Here is a 19,503-nt window from a genome sequence, read left to right as displayed (position 1 = left end):
ACAAACTCTGTAGAATAACAGAGCAGTACAAATTTTTTGACCGTAGTCTTGGCATTACCATTGTGAAATAACACTGTTTCTGGAAATGTGGTAACAGTCGATTATGAGTATTATGCACTGATACCCACTGCTGAGTTTTACTAGAGCCTCCACAGTCTCTCTAACAATAATTTCAAATGGTACCTCGATCACAAACATGAGGAACTGAGAGACGTTTATGTCCAGGAGGAGATGCAGTGTTTTGGCATTCAAGACATGAAGTAAAGAAGTTTTCTTTCACTTTCACTATGCCCAGTCATGAAAATCTGGCTAAGTACCCTTCCTTAGTTTTGACTGTCCCCAGGTGATCTCCAAACTCATGACTATGGGCTGTTTTTATCAGTAGCATGTTATACCTTTCTGCCACTAATGATTCAGGTGTAAAAGAAGGCATCTTTTAACTCAAAGCAGGACTAAAAATAATAGGAATATAAATGGTTAAGTTCTTTCTTGTCTGACTTAAAGTATAATCTTCCTTTAATGGATTTGTAAAATGTATGTTACTTACTTGCAAACTTACCTGCAAAGCCACTAACTGGGTTAGTTTCCTGAGTAATGTGTTTTAAGGGAAAGGTGTATTTTCTTGCCGCTAAATATGGGCAAAGCAGCCTCTTTTACAGTTCCCCTGTAAAAGTACATTCTGAACTTCTGAAACTTCTGCTCTGCTGCTTCTGCTATAAATGCAGATCTTGAGTGTTCGATTATTTTAGGTTTCTTTTCCTATAACTTAATATATAGATATCCTTCCATTTCACTGCTGCAGTATTCTTTACAATAGGGATCCCCTGCCAAGGGTGGCCCAACATCTTGCCAGTATACCAATGCATTTAAGTTGCTTTAACATATGCTGCACATCACACATATGCTCCCCATGTATAGTGTAGGGCATAAAGATGATGTCCAGACGTACCATCCTCAGAACTTCTTTTCCACAAGTCTGAATGCCATCTTTTAATTATCAGAATGCCTGCTTCATTTGCTGGTCCACCAAGTCATTTCAGATAAGTGCCTAGCTGAGATTATTTTGCTTCTATCTTTTTGTGTTTGCTTGTGGGGTTCATGTCATCCAGAAAGGGTAAATGCCAGTATGGGAGACAGATACCCCCATAAAGATCATCATGAACAGTGCTTATTTTGTCTTGGCGCTTCCCACGACCATATGTTTTGTTCCGTCTGTCATGCTTTCATTCCAAAGACTCTCTGTAGTCCGTTTTCCTCTCCGGCCTTATACTTGGTGAACCAACATCTTAAGGTTTTAGCTAAAGACACCATGGGAGGAACTTCCTGCTTTGAGGTCAGCTGTCCATGAAGAAAAGGCCAAGAAATTTATGTCCGATTCTTCTGCTGTGCCACCTCTGCCAGACATCTCTCCTGAGGCCAGACATGTATTCTGAAGCTTCTTAATGCCTGAAGGATCGACCAGCTCTGCTGCTGGATTCCTCTGCTGCAACTGTTTCAGAGGACAGCATGGATCCAACATCTCACACATTCCTGGAGGCCTTGCAGATGTCTTCTTCGAATGTTCAAGGGCAACCGCAACTGATTATTTCTGAATGGCCTAGGGGTGCTCCTCAGATTCTGGTTAGAGAGTGGAAGTTCCAACTACAATTACTGAATGCCATCTGGGGTCTGAACCTTTTATATTTTTCAAGGTGGACATCCGTTTGAAAAAGAAACAAAAAACAAAGCATGTTTCTCCAGCTCCTAAAGACCCTCAGAGTAAATAGCAGAATTTTACCCAGGGGTTGTTTAATGCCCTTATGGCTGTGAAACATCCTCATGGAGTTTCTGTTCCTGCCCTACGTTGGTCCTTTACTTCTCTTAAATGATCCAGGGAACAGGATTACCCTGTTGTGGAGGTGGAGTATGAAGAAGAATCCCTTGCTTATTCATCTCTGATTCCCTCTCCTTTGGTCTATGGGTCTGAGGAAGAGGAATCCACAAGTCCTGGCATGCCTTTCAAGGAGATTTCTTTTGGGGGGACAATCTTTAGAGTGATGGAGTTATTTAAATGGGATTGTGCTTAGTTTCTGAGATTCAGAAGAGGTACTATGAGCTTTTGCAAATTGTCTCTCCTAGACCCTCAGCTGTTCCTCCAGCTTTGACTGCTTTGTTGGATTGGATGCCTTTTCAACTGTGTCTAAGGGCTCCAGATTTATAGGGTGCCTGAGTACTGTAATTTCTCTATAGGTGTCCTTCCGAGGACCCCTCCATGTTGTCTGTGACATCCCACAAGCCATCAAAGTTATTGCCTTGCAATAAGTTACTTCCTTCTGATACAGGCAGCAGAACTATGGAAAGGCTAGGTAAGAAGGTTTATACCTCTGCTACCTTGGCTTTTGGGGATATAAATTACCAGACCCATATGCCCAGATATATTTTGTCTCTTCTTTCCCAAGCCTGTTAGGTCATTTTGGATCTTCCTGACTCTGAAGGGCAGACTTCTTCACCAGGTGACTTGCCATTCAATTATGTGCAGTTATGACAGAGGCTTCTTCTAGAGCTGCTGCTGCTTTTTGTTCTGTGTGCCTGATGATATTAAGGCTAACCTGATGGATGATCCTCTAGACAACAAACACTTGTTTGGTGAAGCAGCTGTTGATTTGTTTAAGTCTGTTCAGGAAAGGGCAAGGCCATACAGGAACCTAAATATTTTTTTGTTTCTTTTGTGCCTAAATTTCAGAGAAATTATCCTACTAAGATGTCCTTTATTTGTAGGCAGTCTCACTCCCCCAAAGGGTAATAAAGGTGGGAAGCAGGCTCCTCCTGCTAAAGCTACCCAGATTACTGTGAATCAGAAGTCTCCTTTTCTTGACAAATCAGGTGCTGTCTGATGATCCTATTCTTCTCAGACACATTCTCTTTCACTTCTTTTTTCCAATCTCTTCCTGTCTGGTTAAAGCTTAGTCAGGATTCCTGGGTTCTGTCCATTATCTTGCCTAGGGTATTTCATGGGCTGGAAATTTCTTCCCTCTTTCATGGACATTCCTTACCCCTCAGGAACAGTTGGGTTTCTTTCCAGGGGTGCTTCAGGATCTTTTGACTCAGGAAACTATTCAGGAAGTTTCAGTTTTCAAAGGGGGAAGGGGTTTTTACTCTAGAATGTTTTTGGTTCCGAGGAAAGAGAGCACTTGGAGACTCATTTAAACACCTCTCTGAAGGTCCCTTCCTTTCAGATGATGCCCCTTCAGCTTTGTTTCCTCTGCTGCTTCCTCAAGCTTTTCTGGTGTCTATGGACCTCAAGGATGCTTATCTTCACATTCCTATTCATCCCCTTTTCAGGAAGATTTTATGTTTCTCTGTTGCTTCCTAGCATTTTCAGTTCTCTGCTTTGCTATTTGCCCATTCTACTGCCCCAAGGGTATTCACCAAATGCCTCAATCCTGTGATTGCTTTTTGCAGGTTATTGAGAATACAAGCCTTTCTCTACTTAGATGATCTCCTGCTTCAAGCATCGTCTCCAGAGATTCTACTGCAGCATCTTCACTTTGCCATTTACCCTTTGTAAAACCTGGGATTCACTATACACTTACAAAAGTCTTTTCTAACTCCTTCACAGGATCATGTATTTCTGGGGTGCAGTATCCATATTATTCCAAGGCTGGCATCCCTGCTTCCTCCCAAGACCTTGACTCTCATTTCTTTCTTTCAATCTTTTCTTCCTCTGACCTTAATCACAGCCATGGAATATCTGAGAGCTCTATGTTTTATGGCTTCCACCATTCCTATGCTCCCTTTTGCCAAACTCCACATGAAAAAACTTCAGTGGTGTCTAAAGTCCATTTGGGTTCAGCATTTTCACCTCAAGGTGCAGGTTCCTTGGTCACCTCAACAAAAGAAAGACCACATCAGTGTCAAGGAAATTAGAGCTCTTCTGATGGCTCTTCAGGCTTTTCACCCTTTATTCTTCCCAGGGCCTCTCACGGTGTTTACAGACAATACCAGTTGTCAACAGGCAGGGGGGATGAGATCTTACCTCCTTTGCAAGTCGGATCTTCTAGCGTGGGAGCTAGCTATTCAGTGTTGTATGACCTTCCATATCACTCTTAATGGTACTTGTTTATTATAAATCACTCCTGACACTCTTCTCCACCCTCCCCATCTTGCCTATACTCTCTTCTTCACCTCTCCCCCGCACTCATCATCCACCTTTGCAAACTCTACTCCCTGCATCCTCACCATTCTTCTATCCCCCCCTCCCATTCACACACATATATTCTGTCTTCGTCCAGCTGACCATCATTCCTCCCCTCTTTAGAGCATATCTCCACCTCTCCAGGGTCTCCTCCACCTGTTCCGTACTCTCACTATAGATCACAATGTCATCTGCAAACATCACAGTCAACAGGGACTCTTGTCTGATTTTGTCAACCTGTCCATAACACCGCAAATAAGAAAGGGCTCAGAGCTGATCCCTGATGTAATCCCACCTCCACCTTAAATGCACCTGTCACTCTCACTACAGAACTCACCGCTTTCACACTACCCTTGTACATATCCTGTAGCACTCTAACAGATTCCTCCACCACTCCTGACATACGCATACAATACCACAACTCCTCTTCAGGCACACTGTCATATGCTTTCTCTAAGTCCATAAAGACACAAAGCAACTCCTTCCGACCTTCTCTGTACTTATCCGTCAACACTCTCAGAACAAACATTGCATCTCTACTGCTCTTTCCTGGCATGAAACCATACTGCTGATCACTAATCCGCATCTCCCTTCTTAACCTACCTTCCACTACTATTTGCCATAACTTCATGCTGTGACTGATCAGTGTTATCCCTCTATAGTTACTACAGCTCTGCACATCACCTTTATTCTTATAATCGGTACCCGAACACTTTTTTTCACTCCTCATGCATCCTCTCACTTTCCAATATTACATTAAACAATCTGGTTAAAAAGACCACTGACATTCCTTCTAAACACCTCTGTGCTTCAACAAGTATGTCATCTGGACCAACAGCCTTTCCATTCTTAATCCTCTTCATAGCTATCCTTCCTTCCTCCTTGCTAATCCATTGCATGTCCTGATTCACCATACCCACATCATCCAAACTTCTCTCTCTCTCTCTCTCTCATTGTTTTCATTCAACAGCCCCTCAAAGTACTCTTTCCATCTACTCAACACACTATCCTTGATTGTGAGTACATTTCCCTCATTATCCTTTATCACCCTTATCTGCTACACATCCTTCCTAGCTCAGTCCCTCTGTCTAGCTAATCGATACAGGTCCTATTCTCCATCCTTAGTGTCCAACCATTCATACAACCCTTCATACTCCTCATCCTTAGCCTTTTCCACCTCTCTCTTTGCCATGCACCTCTTCTCCTTATACTCCTGTCTACTTTCTTCATCTCTCTGACAATACCACTTCTTCTTCACCAGTCTCTTTCTCTGTATACTCCTCTGTACTTACTAATTCTGCCACCAGGTTTCCTTGTCCTCCTTCCGCTGTCCAGATGTCACAGCAAGCACCTTTCTAGTCATCTCCCTTACTAGTTCTGCTGTAGTTACCCAGATATTTGGTAACTCTTCACTGCCACCCCTGCCTGTCTTAATTCTTCTCTGAACTCAACCTCACAGTCACCCTTTTTCAGTTTCCACCATTTGATCCTTGGTGCTGCCCTCACACTCCTTCTCCTCTTCTTGATCACCAGTGGCATCCCACAAACTGGAATTCCATCCTGCCTAGCTACACTTTCCCCTGTCACCACTTTACAGTCTCCAATCTCCTTCAAACAGGCTGTCCTGCATAGGAGATAATCTACCTGTGTGCATCTTCCTCCACTCTTGTATGTCACCCTATGCTCCTATGTCTTGTTAAAAGATGTATTCACCACAGCCATGTCCATCCTTATTGCAAACTCCACCACCATCTCACCTTCTGCATTCCTTTGTTTAACACCATACCTGCCCATCACTTCTGCAGCCCCTCTGTTCCCTTCACCAACATGCCCATTGAAATCTGCTCCAGTCACCACTCTCTCACCCTTGTGTACAGTCATCACCACTTCATCCAACTCACTCCAAAGTTTTTTCTGTCTCATCCATCGCACACACAATTAGCAAAGCATATGCACTAACTGTCATCATTACACCATCAGTTTCCAGCTTCATAATCATCACTCTATCTGACACTCTTTTCACCTCTAAAAATACTCTTGGCATACGGTTCCTTCAGGATAACCTGTGCACCATTTCTCCTCCCATCCACACCATAATAGAACCATTTGGACCCGACTCTGATACATAGCCTTACCCACCTTCCATCTGGTCTCTGGCACGCACAATATATCAACCTTCCTTCTGTCCATCATATCAGATAGCTATGTCCCCATACCAGTCATACTGCCAACACTAAAGGTTCCTACCCTCACTAACACACTCCTAGCCTTTCTCCTCTCTGCCTGCCATATGAGCATCGGACATCCTCCAGGGTATGTCTGTGAATGCAAAGGCTACTGTGCTATCAAATGACTTGTGTGTTACAGCAGTATTAAGAAAGTGTCACTAATTTTGACCCATCGCCCCCATGCATGTGTGGTGTCCTCCAGATGTCCCGCTCTAACAAGTTGACAAGAATGACTGAGCAGCAAGAGTGTAAATACATTGAGCTATACTGACATAGAACAGAAATGTATATCAGATATTACCTGTGCATATATATGTATGGGTAGGTGTACCTGGCTGCCTCATAACAACAGACATGGGATGCAAAATGTCAGGTAAATAAACTGTACATGTTGTACACGTGTATAATCTCAGTTTCTATGCATCTAACAGAGTTAGATTTCTACAGCAAGTGGTTGTTGCATTGCCCTGACACAGACATGGATAGTAGAATAAGCATGATTATTAGACTGAAACTGTTGAGGTGTCCAACTGTGTTATGACCTTGTGTCCATGCCTACTACAAACAAATATATGTCCACCTACATAACTGTATGGACTCAGAAATAGCTTACTTGTAAAACTTGTCTCCACCAAAGTAGAGTAATCCCCTTTGCTGGACAGCAGCAATACAGACACCACATAATCGGTGCTATATTGGCTGTTCAGGGCAAAGTAGGCGCAAGCACCAACTTGGCAGCAAGTCAACCTTTGTCTGAATGAGCATATAAGGTCACAGGTAGATTACTGTAAGGCTAACTATGAGTGCAAATTGGACACATCCACCAAGGGCAATCCCAAGGCTGTCTTCACATATCTCTGCAATCTCAGAGGCAACAACCCAAACCACCCTGCAATGGTGGTTAATCACACCACATACACACACCATAGCTATAGCCAACCTGCTGCAGACAGGTTTAGGCTCACCATCAGTATAGGTGGATATGCACAGCACCCGCACCCCTCACCTCATCATCAGGGTGCAGGTGCATACTCCCTAATCAAAGTCAGCAAAAGCAAGTCTTCATTGAACTGATAACATTCCTGTCTGGATCCTACATGAACTCAGGCATATGCTTCCAGCTCCATTACACACTGTATGCAAGCAAAGCCTGAGCACCATTGACATTCCATCTCCATGGAAGACGGCCACTGTCATCCCTCTACACAAACATGAATGATGAATGGTGGTGTATGCAATGCACTGGCCCTCATTGGGGGGAACATGACACATCAGGACCAGAAGTGCAATTCAGGTTCATACTGTGCTGATAGATGACAGGAGTATGATGTGATTGTAAGTGGTGGCTAATGATAGGCAATATTGATGTGCTGGCTCTGTAAATAACTCTGGGCAATGTCCAAGGTCCTGTGATGTGTTTCCATGTTTATGTCTTCCAGGTGGCATGCAGCGTCAGCCAGCATACACTGCAGAGGAGAATGCAGCTATCACTGATGCAATAATACAGCACCATGCGCATTGTTCAGCCGGAGCTGACAAAATCTGAGGGAGCAGACTGCTCTGTGGGATGACCTTGTCCACAGAGTGAATACCTTGGGCCACCATGTCCGCAAATATAATCAGGTCAGGCATCAGGCAATTGACCTGATGCATTGTGCCCAGTAAAGGTTTGCTGCCATGGCCAGGGACCGTACTTCTACAGGCGGGGGTCCAGCCATACAAGCCCCACTTACAGCAATAGAGGAGCTCCTTGCCAATCTTGAGGCAGCCCCCACACAACTACTAACACATGAAACACAAGTCGTGGAGTTGGGTAGCACTCAGGCAACAGGCGAGGAACATCCAAGTAAGGCCACAGTGCACATTAATTGCATCATGTAGTAGTCATACTGTCTTCTATAGAGTATCTAGATATATATGTCAGTTCAAACTGCATTTGTGGGTGGGGTGTAGTAATGCACAGAAGTACACATCTATGGTAAGGGACAGCAAATTGTGTACTATCCTAGCTTGTACTGTACCTGTGCAGAAACATATAATTCATCTTGTGCCAATGCCAAATGTGAGTTTGCTGACAGTACCTCTCCCCCAGAACTACATAGGTCCCTCTGGTCTGCATGTGGGACAACAGCCTGAAGCCGGTAAATATGCAATTTTCTTGTTGTGGCTCACTAGTACCCCAGGCATGTTAAGATCATGCATGTGACCATGCACACAACTGTTACTCTTAGCCATTTTGCAATATCTGCATGTTCACTTGTGATGGGGTTAACTGTATTGCATCACAGTGGTCATCTCAGGGGCCTATTTGCAGGAGATGCCACACATCTGTAGCATACCTCACGACCTGTCATTGCAAGAAATCTGGACAAAGACTGACACAATGGGGGGACAAAGGCCTAAAACTAGGGATATATTTTATAAATTATTGTTATACAGTGCATATAAATGATGTCAACATACTTGTTAGAATGCCAGATATTTGTGACATAAAAAAATGAGAGCACAGTAAAACATTTCCAAACCCTTCCAACCTTTCATGTGACCTATAACCCGTACAATTCAAATTTCAAACAAATCTGTTAGGGAAACAATTATGACACATAAAAATCTTACAAGAAGATAGATGCATACGTGTGCACAGGCTGAAGCTAATACTGTGTTGAAGCAACTTTTGATATTATTACAGTATTATGTCTTCTTGGGCACACACCTGCCATCAGTTATAGAGACTCTTTGATTAACAGCAAATAACGGTCAGCTGTCCTACCAGGATTAGTCTAAATTTACTCACTTGCCTGCTATAGCAACAGCCATAGTTCGCATACAGCTTACGAAGCAGCAAAGGGATTTCATTTGTGAAAGTTATCAGCCCAGAGAAGGATACACACACACATTTCCACAGCATTGCATGTACCATGGAACACAGTAAAGACAGTCATCAAATGGTGGTGGAAATATGGGGCAACAATGATATTGCAAAGAAGTGAACATCCCTCCAGATATTTGGAGAAGACAAGACCCAAACTGCTCAGGAAGGTTGTCAGGAGGCCTACAGCAGCACTTGCTGGAATCTCTGACAAGTGCCAGTTGTGTACTACATGTGACAACAATCTCCCGTATTCTCCACATGTCTGGCCTATTGGGTAGGTTTGGAAATTGGAAGCCTTCTCACACACAGGGCAACATCCAGATCTGGTGAACATCTCAAGGAAAATATATCAGGTCCCCCAATAGCATGCAGGGTAATGTGTTATGGTGTAATGAGACCAAGTTTGCACTATTTGGCCACAATACCAAAAGGTTTGTTTGGCACAAGAACAACACTGTGCATCACCAAAAAAAAAAAAAAAAGCATCCCCATGGTGAAGCTTGGTAACGGCAGTGTCCTGCTTTGGGGTTGTTGTTCAAAAACTGGAAGCGAGCCTTTATCTAAGGTGGAGGTGATTAGGAACAGTTCAAAATACCAGTCCCTCTTGGCTCAAAATGTTCATGTGTCTGCTAGAAAGCTGTGGATGAAGAGGGCTTACACCTTTTCACACAACAATGACACATACCATACATCAAAATCCATAAAAGAATGTCTTCACCAGAAGACCATCCACATTTTGGAATGACCCAGCCACAGTCTACACATGCATCCAATAGAAAATCTGTGGGGTACCCACACACCTTCCCAAGAGGACTGACTGCTGTTATGAAATCAAAAGGTGCCTTAGAAAAGTATTACTTTAATGGTGTTCACAGTCATGCAACCAGCCTACTGTACGTATTTCAACTTCTACATGTTACCCCTAACTGATGTGCTTGTTTTTCAATTGGATTGTACAGGTTATAGATCACATTAAAGGTGGGGAATGTTATCACATGATTTCTGTAGTCTCATGTTATATATCAGACAAACCTGGCATGGTAACAGGGGTGTCTAATCTTATAATATCCACTGTAAACTTAGAAGGTTGTTAGTGTAACCAGTTCTGTTGTAACATACATGTGCTGCAGGTTTTGAAGTGTGAGACTCAAAATATGTAATTAATTAGTGACACCAGTTCTCATATCATCTCAGTAATGTGTCAGATAAACACAGAATTTATGACAAACAGACCAGAAATATAAGCCACATATGTAGACAGACAGCAACACTCTGCACAGTTGACAGGTATGTTCTGTAGGAGTTTCCATTGTGTTATACAGGTGAACAGAAGTTATGTGTACATGGGTGCAGTGTGTGCTACTTGAAGGCCCATCACCTGCTAACACTACTCACATACCACAGAGGTGTAGACAAGTAGTAACTTTAAGTGGAAAGGGCTGCACTGCATAATGTTGAGGGCCTGTCCAGGGTATGTATGTAGTAGTCTGACTGTGTTGTGAATGCCACCAGTTGGCTATTTTGAGGTCTGTGTAATGCCTGTCTGTCAACTCACCTGTATGTGTGTGCATGTGTGTGTTTATGTGTGCATGTGTGTGCTCGTGCATGTGTAGCAGCAAATTGTATAGTGCAGGTATTAATCTACATATGTTGTCTTTCCCCCAGAGGTGGTAATGGTGGTCGCGGTCCCTCCCACTCAGACTCTGATGTCTTTGTCTCTGCAGACTCTGGCATTGATGATGGTCATATTCAGGCAAAGGTGGTGTTGTCAGGGGCTGAATCTGTGCCATCAGTTGGCATCCCACAGTCATCCACAGTCTCCCCACACACAGTCACAATGCCCACACATGCCCCGTCCCCAGCAGTCATAGATGATGGACAGTTGGCAGGTGGTGGCATGGAACATGCTAGTGTGGTGACTATGGCAGGTGTGAGTGTAGACACTGGCCATAGCCAGAGTGCAGGTGAGGTCCCACACAGGTGGATGGACAGGGGTGCTTGCAGGAGGACTGCTGCTCATCAAGCCGCTTTTGCAAGTGCCACAGCAGGTGTCACCAGATGCATGTTTCAGGCTGTCATGGATGCAGAGGAATGTAGTGAATGCAACACCAGACAAATACTCACGGTGGTGGATGCAACTCTTCCTGATTTACGTGGCAACATATGTGACCTTGTTGAGGCCACACACCAAAATACTGAGGTCATGAATAGATGGTGGGGTGAGACCTTGGCAATCCTCGACCGTGGCCACATGGATGTAGGTCAGCACCAACAGCAGCTGAGAGTCTATGGGGCCATGCACCTTCACACTCCTGTAGTGACAGTGATATCAGTACTACCAAAGGTCAGTTGCTATCCACAACACAACAGAGCAGGCCATGGGGATGTGGTCCTGGCTGGTCCCATCATGGACACGGATCCAGCAGAGAGCAGTCACCATCAGGAAGCAGTACTGCATCTGGCCTTCGGGTTGGTGGTGCCAGTGAGACCCCTGGCAGGACCTGTTCCTGTGTCCATGGCTGAAGACGATGTACTGGACACCCTGCCATATACAGTCCACAGCTGTCCAACATACCCCTGTGTAGGGCAGCCAAATGGTGTGACTGTGTGCATACATGGGTCTATATTAGAACACCGAACATTCAAAATGTCAAGTGTTCTAATATTGAACCCTATGAATCGAAAATTTAAAACATTGAACATTCAGAACAGGAATTTTTTTTCCCTAGGGAAAATATTTGCTGTTCCAAAACACATACACACAACACAAGTACACCGAACAAACAGCAATCCACACACATACACCTAAACTCTTACACCTAATCCTACACTAAACTATACATACAACACTAACTATCCACTTACCTTAACCCAAACCCTAACCCTAAGGTCCGTCACTATCGCACAGTCATCTCACCCATGCCTTAACCCCAACTCACCTACCATGCCCTAACCCTCACGTCCACACATTCGCACACTTACCTGACCCGCGCCCTAACTTTGACTCACCTAACCCACCCTAACCCTCACATCTATACAATCACACACTTACCTGAACCTGCCCCGTAACTTTCCACCACAGTGCTGAAAATACCGAAGCAACAGAAACGGACAACCAAATTCTTTCCCTAGGAAAAAATGTGGTTTTCTGTTTCTTTGATATTTTCAGCATTCGCTGAAAACGGGTCTATATTTGAACACTCGAAATTTTGAATGTTTGATATTCTAATATAGACCTGCATACATACATACACACATCTGTATCACAGGCAGGTCACCTCCAGACATACATAGCACCTCTGTACAGCCTATCAATAAGATACCCCTCCAAACACACACCTGGATGTCAACCATATGGCGCAGCCTAGGCCACTGGCAAACCCACACCACACCCTGTGCATATGGTGATACCTGTGCTACATTCCTGTCATCCATACCAATGATGCAGAGACAGGCTAATATAGGTCTGATGCACAGGGTGAATATAGTATAGTGTAGCTATGTAATACTGTGTAAGGTGCTGTCTGCTTGCATTTGTTATGGGTACAAATAAAGGTGTATGTACCTTATATGCCATGATGCATTAGTGCTGTTAATACCACTGACTGAATGTAGTCTGACATGCTGTATTCTATTTGTGTTCCAGGTGTCTGTGTGTCTGCAGGCTGTGGCCCTGCAGACATTACCAATGTGGAGTATGGCAGAGTGGAAATACATTGACCGTTTCATAGCCAAGGTACAGCTTTATATGTACGTTTACCAGGTGTGTATGCATGCAACAGTGTGTGATGGACACTGTTGTTAGTGTGGCCTTGCATACATACCCCTTGTCACAGATTGGTAGCCTTCAGACATGTCACCTCATTGTTGTGTAGTACCACAGGTTCATACATACAGAACAGGTTACTGGAGTATTGTCAGCAGGTGCCTAACAAGCTTAACCATTAGATTGACCAAAACATATTCACCTGTCAGCACCTGTTACCCCAGCCATTTATTTCCCATACACTCAACCTTGATGCAATTGGTGAGGACATGCATGGTACTGTGTATGACAGGTTTGTAGTATGTATTCCTGAGTTCACAGGGTGGAATTGGGAGACAAAATGGTATATCCTTTGCATACACACAGTAAAGGCTGACACAGGGGATGTGCATACTGTAACACAAATGCAGTTGGCAATAGACAGATTCATAATCCTACATATCCACTTTAATGTACTATAGTGCTACATACACATGACATGCCCCACATAGATTATACGCAAGGGACATAACCCACTACCTCTTACAACATGTAATGTTGTTAATGTCTTAACGGATGGTGAAATACCCCACCAGAAATAGCAACTGGAGTCATCTATTGCTCCTACAAGCATGGAGAAGTGATAGGGTAACAGATGTTGTATCAGCATGATGTTTCAGTCAGGTATGATATCTGATGCTGGCATGTATGTCAGTGCACTATGACCTATTTGGCAACAATATCACATACATGACCATTATTAGGGGACACAGACCACATATGGGTTGCAAACATCCAGATATTCCATAGACATCTGTACAGATGACTGGTATGGTCTGTACAATGGTTTAACAAGCTGCATGTAAGGTAGATGCCATTAACATGCTATATAAAGTAATACCATTGGGAGGTGGTAAACAGGCATGGATGATACACACATCAAAATGGTATAACCCACACAGGATATGATTCTCACTCAGACACACAGTTGCCATTATTGAGATTAGAACCTCTACCTGTCTAGTTATTTCTATTATAGTGTTACATAGTTATCAGACATGCCACAGAGCTTATATGAACTCACCTTGTCCCAAGGTACTTGTCAGGTGAATGACATCAGCATGCCTTGTAAAGTAGGGTGATGGGAAGTGTACAGGGTGGTACACAACTCAAAATGGTATAACCCACACACAATATGATTCTCAACCAAAACACACAAACAAAAGGGGATCCAATGTCTGTCTGCCTGGGATGACATGCTGGACAAGCCACGCTGCTTTGCAAGGGACGGCTTGCACCTGTCACCCCTGGGCTTCCGGATATTGGCAAAGGCTCTTGCCACCCCCATAGTGCCTTTTTTAGGCAAGGCTCAAATTCTAAACCTACCACCCTAGAACACCAAAAAGGAAAAAACTAAGGGTAATGCTGCTCAATGCCAGAAGTCTCAATCTCAAGATGCATGCACTCGAGGCCCTTCTCAATATGGAGAACATCGATGTCTGTGCTGTGACAGAAACATGGTTCAAGGCTCCTGAGAGCACCCCAGCACTAACAGGTTTCACCTCATATCATGCGTTCCGGCCCCAAAATCCAGACAACACCAAGAAAGGAGGGGGAGTGTCCATATTCATAAAGGACACCCACACCTCAAGGTTGGTGGCAACGCACGATGCATCGGAGACCATCCAGGTGCAATTAACAATAGGCAAGACTGCTCTGCGATTTGTAGCATGTTACAGGCCACCCTCTCAAACTCAGGAACCTCACATGGCCTTCCTGAAAACATTGGAGGGGATAAATGTATCTCCAAACACCATCATACTAGGTGACTTCAACTACCCTAATATAGACTGGGAACACTACTCAAGCCCGAACACTCTAACCCAAGGATTCCTGGAGTTCATAAACTCAAATGCCATGGAACAACTAGTCACCATCCCCACAAGAGGAGAAATCATACTTGATCTCATCATCACGAACATGGGATCAAAATGTTCAACACCGGAAGTATACCCCTCACTGGTGAGATCAGATCATAAACTAATCTCGCTGGAGGTCCTCATCCCGCCCCCACCTGAAACAAAAAGACCACAGTGAAAAACTTCTCAAAAGCCGATTTCACACTTCTAAAACTAGTGTGGTCTCCTTTAAGGCCCCTGAGCCAGTGGTAAACATTACTCAAACCACTGAATCACTTACAAATGCCTTCTACCAGCACCTACAGGACTGCATGGATCAGGCAATCCCAAACAAAACTAAGACTCTCTGTACCAAAGGCAAGCGTCCAGTCTGGTGGACCCCAGCCATAAACAAGCTCTACAACAAAAGGAGGAAGCTACTACAAGATAGAGCAAAATCCTTGAAAGGTAAGACACCTTTGATCATTATAAGTAAAAAACTAAGAGCTCTCATAAAATCATCCAAGGCAAATTTTGAGAGAAAAATTGCCAAGGACTCTAAAGAGAATCATAAGGCCTTCTTTAGCTATGTTAGAAACCTAGGAGGAAACTCCCAGATATGCTCAGAATTAGTTCAAAATGATGTGAAAATTACTGAACCTACACACATTGCCAACATACTGGCTGACAGGTTCAGTGCAAACCCCCCCCCCCAAAAGGAGAGATATCTATTCCAGAGGATTGTAGCCCCCCAAAACATCTCCAACGCCCAGGTGAGAACTGCCCTCACTAAGGCAAAAACACAGCATCCATGGGACCGGATGGTGTCCCCGGCTGTGTGCTTCACGAACTCAACGAGGAATTAAACCCACAGTTAGGACAGCTGTTTAATCTTAGCCTCACCTCAGGATACGTACCCAAGGAGTGGCGCACGGCGACTGTGGTCCCACTTCATAAGGGCGGTGCCTCCACAGACCCTGGAAATTACCACCCCATTAGCTTGACAAGCCTTATCTGCAAAGCCATGGAGAGGATCATAATGGAACTCATAAATAAAGACATAGGAAACTTGCAGACTTTGGATCCAACCCAGTTTGGCTTTGTCAAAGGCAGATCCTGCCTCTTAAACTTGGTTGACTTTTTCGAGACAGTCACCAAGGCCATTGATGAGGGAAAGGCAGTCCATACAGCCTACCTCGACCTGGCAAAGGCCTTCGACACAATTCCCCACTCAGGTATCATCGAAAAACTCATCAGCTTGAATGTAAACCCATACATCACAAGATGGGTTGCAAACTGGCTAAGTGACAGAACCCACAGGGTCAGAGTTGCTGGAGCCATGTCAGACTCAAAGCCTGTCACAAGTGGTGTCCCACAGGGCTCAGTCCTGGGTCCACTCTTGTTCAGCATCTACTTTTCTGAAGTACAAGCAAACACAGGAGGGTTATGGCTGACAAAGTTTGCAGATGACTGCAAACTGGCCATAGTCGAAAACACATCTGACACAGATATCCTCCAGAAGGGCCTCACAGAAATGGATAACTGGTGCCAGAGCCATGGCCTGAAGTTAAACGCCAAAAAATGCATAGTCATACCCTTTGGGAAAAACAAGGTTACCCCTAGCTACCATATAGGTGGCAATCCACTGAGCACAGAAAAAGTCATCAGGGATCTGGGGACCCAGGTTGACAGTAGCCTTTCGTTTGACACTCATGTTGCTAAATTAGTTAGAAAAACCTTCTATATCGCCCACCTGATCATGAAGGGATTCACATCTAGATCAAGGGAGGTCATCGTCCCCTGTACTCATCACTCATTAGACCTATGATTGAGTACAATGCCCGTTCGAATGTATCTGACCAGACACCTGCTGCAGCTTGAAAGGCCCCAAAAGTTCCTCACCAAAAGGATAAAGGGTCTCAAAAATATGTCTTATGCTGCCCGACTGAAAGAACTCCAGCTCTATTCAGTCTCATACCGCTTGCTCAGAGGTGACCTGTGCCTGACATATAAGGCCATGTCAAACCCAGATTTGATGAATATGCTTCACCTCAAAAATCTAGATCCCTCAGAACCACAAGGGCGGAGACTTAAACCTTGACACGGTTATAAATAGAACGTGCTGGAGGGACATATTCATCACCCAGAGACTCCCTATGCTGTGGAACAAAATCCCGGTACATGTGAGGCAGAGCACCTCTCTGGCCTTGTTCAAGAGGAATCTTGACCAATGGATGGGAGATTGCAGATATACTCCAGGGATTACTTCAGTGTCACTGCTTGACAGAGGCACAGCAAAATGATAGGCATAGTTTTTATTCAAACTAAAGGGGTGGCGAAAGCCACATAACTATGGGCTAGGCTTATAGATGCCCTTGGGCAGATAGCCTAGTATAAACCTATGAACCTATGAACCTATGAACACACAGTTGCCAGTATTAAGATTAGAACCCCTATCTATCTAGTTATTTCTGCTATAGTGTTATGCAGTTATCAGATGTGCCAGGTAGCTTACATGATTTCACATAGTCCCAAGGTACTTATAAGGTGAATGGTATCAGCAGGCCTTGTACAGTAGAGTGATTGGAAATGTACAGGGTGGTACACAATGGTATAACACACACACTTGCCTATTTTGAGATTAGAATCCCTGCTTATCTAGTGATTTGTATTATAGTGTTACACAGTTATCGCACATGCTACGGAGCTTACAGGGCTGACAACTGGCCAAAGGTGCTGATAAGGGGAATGACATCAGCAGGACTGATAAAATATGGCACTGTGTGGAACACTTATCAAAATACTTCTTTTTACAAACATACACATGTACGCACACATTTGCTGGATCTGAGAGTAGAACCTCTGTCTATCTAGTGATTTGTACTATAGTGTTACACAGTTATCATACATCCTACAGAGCTTACTGTGCTGACAACTGGTCAAAGGTGCTGATAAGGGGAATTACATCAGCCGGCCTGATAAAGTAGGGCAATGGGTAGGAAACTTATTAAAATACTTCTTCTTACAAATATACACACTTATACACCCACACACACATTTGGTGGATCTGAGAGTAGAATCCCTGTCTATCTAATGATTTGTTTTAAAATGTTATACAGTTATCGCACATGCTACAGAGCTTACTGGGCTGACAACTGGCTAAAGGTGTTGATAAGGGGAATGACATCATCAAGACAGATAAACTGGGGCACTGGGAAGTGTGGGCAGGAATGGCCTAAAACTGTTTCACCTACAAACAAACACACACTCCTTCACTCCTGTACACACACACACACACACACACACACACACACACACACACACACACACACACACACACACACACACACACACACACACACACACACACAGTTGCTAGTATTGAGATTAGAACCCCTACCTATCATGTTATTTGTACTATAGTGTTATGCAGTTATCACTTGCACTAAAGAGCTTATAGGGATGATAGGTGTGCAATGGCACTTCTAAAGTGAATGACAGCAGCAGATCCTGTGAAAAAGGGCAATGTGAAGTTTACTGAGTGGGAACAGTCTCTTAATATTTAGACCTATGGACACACATACACAGGCAGGTGATGTGATACTATAAACCCAACCTCAGTAGTATTACACAATGGGGCTCACATTTTATGCTGGAACATGCAACTGTTTACAACTGGTATGCCACTGTCCACAGCAGGACATCACTGTATGCTATTCAGGGTATCCGTGTGTGTGACTCACTCTGTGTCCTCCTGTGTGTGTCTCTCTCTCTCTCTCTCTATCACTGTCTGTCTTTCACTTCCCCACATCTCTGTGTGTATGCTTGACATATGTTATTTGTTGCCCATATATATGTCTGTGTTTCTCACACAACAGATGCAAATATATCACATATGGGCCACCTACAGCTAGCCGAGGGTAATCCTTTCTGATGTGTGTGTGTGTGTGTGTGTGTGTGTGTGTGTGTGTGTGTGTGTGTGTGTGTGTGTGTGTGTGTGTGTGTGTGTGTGTGTGTGTGTGTGTGTGTGTGTGTGTGTGTGTGTGTGTGTGTGTGTGTGTGTGGAGGCAGTTAAGGTGTATATAACTGCCTGTATGCACAGACATATATACACAATACAGTCATATAGTCTGATGTGGGTTCCAATATGTCCTGTGATTCTCTAAGTGTAGAATCATGTCCGGTGTGACCTTCTATAGTTAGAGTGGGACTCCATTCCAGAGATAGGTGTAGTCCAGTCCAGGGTTTTTTGTGATACAGCCATACCTCTCAGGAGTGCACAAGATGTTCCTTGGAGTACTGGGTTTCTTTAGCAGACATTGTCTTACATATCTGTAGTCTGTAATGTATTATGTCATCCAGACAGACATCCTCAGATCATCACAGTGCTTTGCCAGAGGAATACTAGTTGTATGATGCATAGACCAATATAATGAGGACAGCTATGTACATTTTTGCCCAACAAGGCCATTTGTGAGGTGTGGCTACAGCCAGTTGAGTGATATGTGCTGTGTAAACAGTCCAGCAACCTGGTGATATACTGGCTGGGGATCGCCTGCTTATGTGGCATCTTTCTAACCTGAGAT

This window comes from Protopterus annectens, chromosome 13.part0, assembly GCF_019279795.1.
Source record: "Protopterus annectens isolate FY-2018-M chromosome 13.part0, PAN1.0, whole genome shotgun sequence".
NCBI classification, from domain to species: domain Eukaryota; kingdom Metazoa; phylum Chordata; order Ceratodontiformes; family Protopteridae; genus Protopterus; species Protopterus annectens.
Note: the sequence above shows the minus strand (reverse complement) of the source record.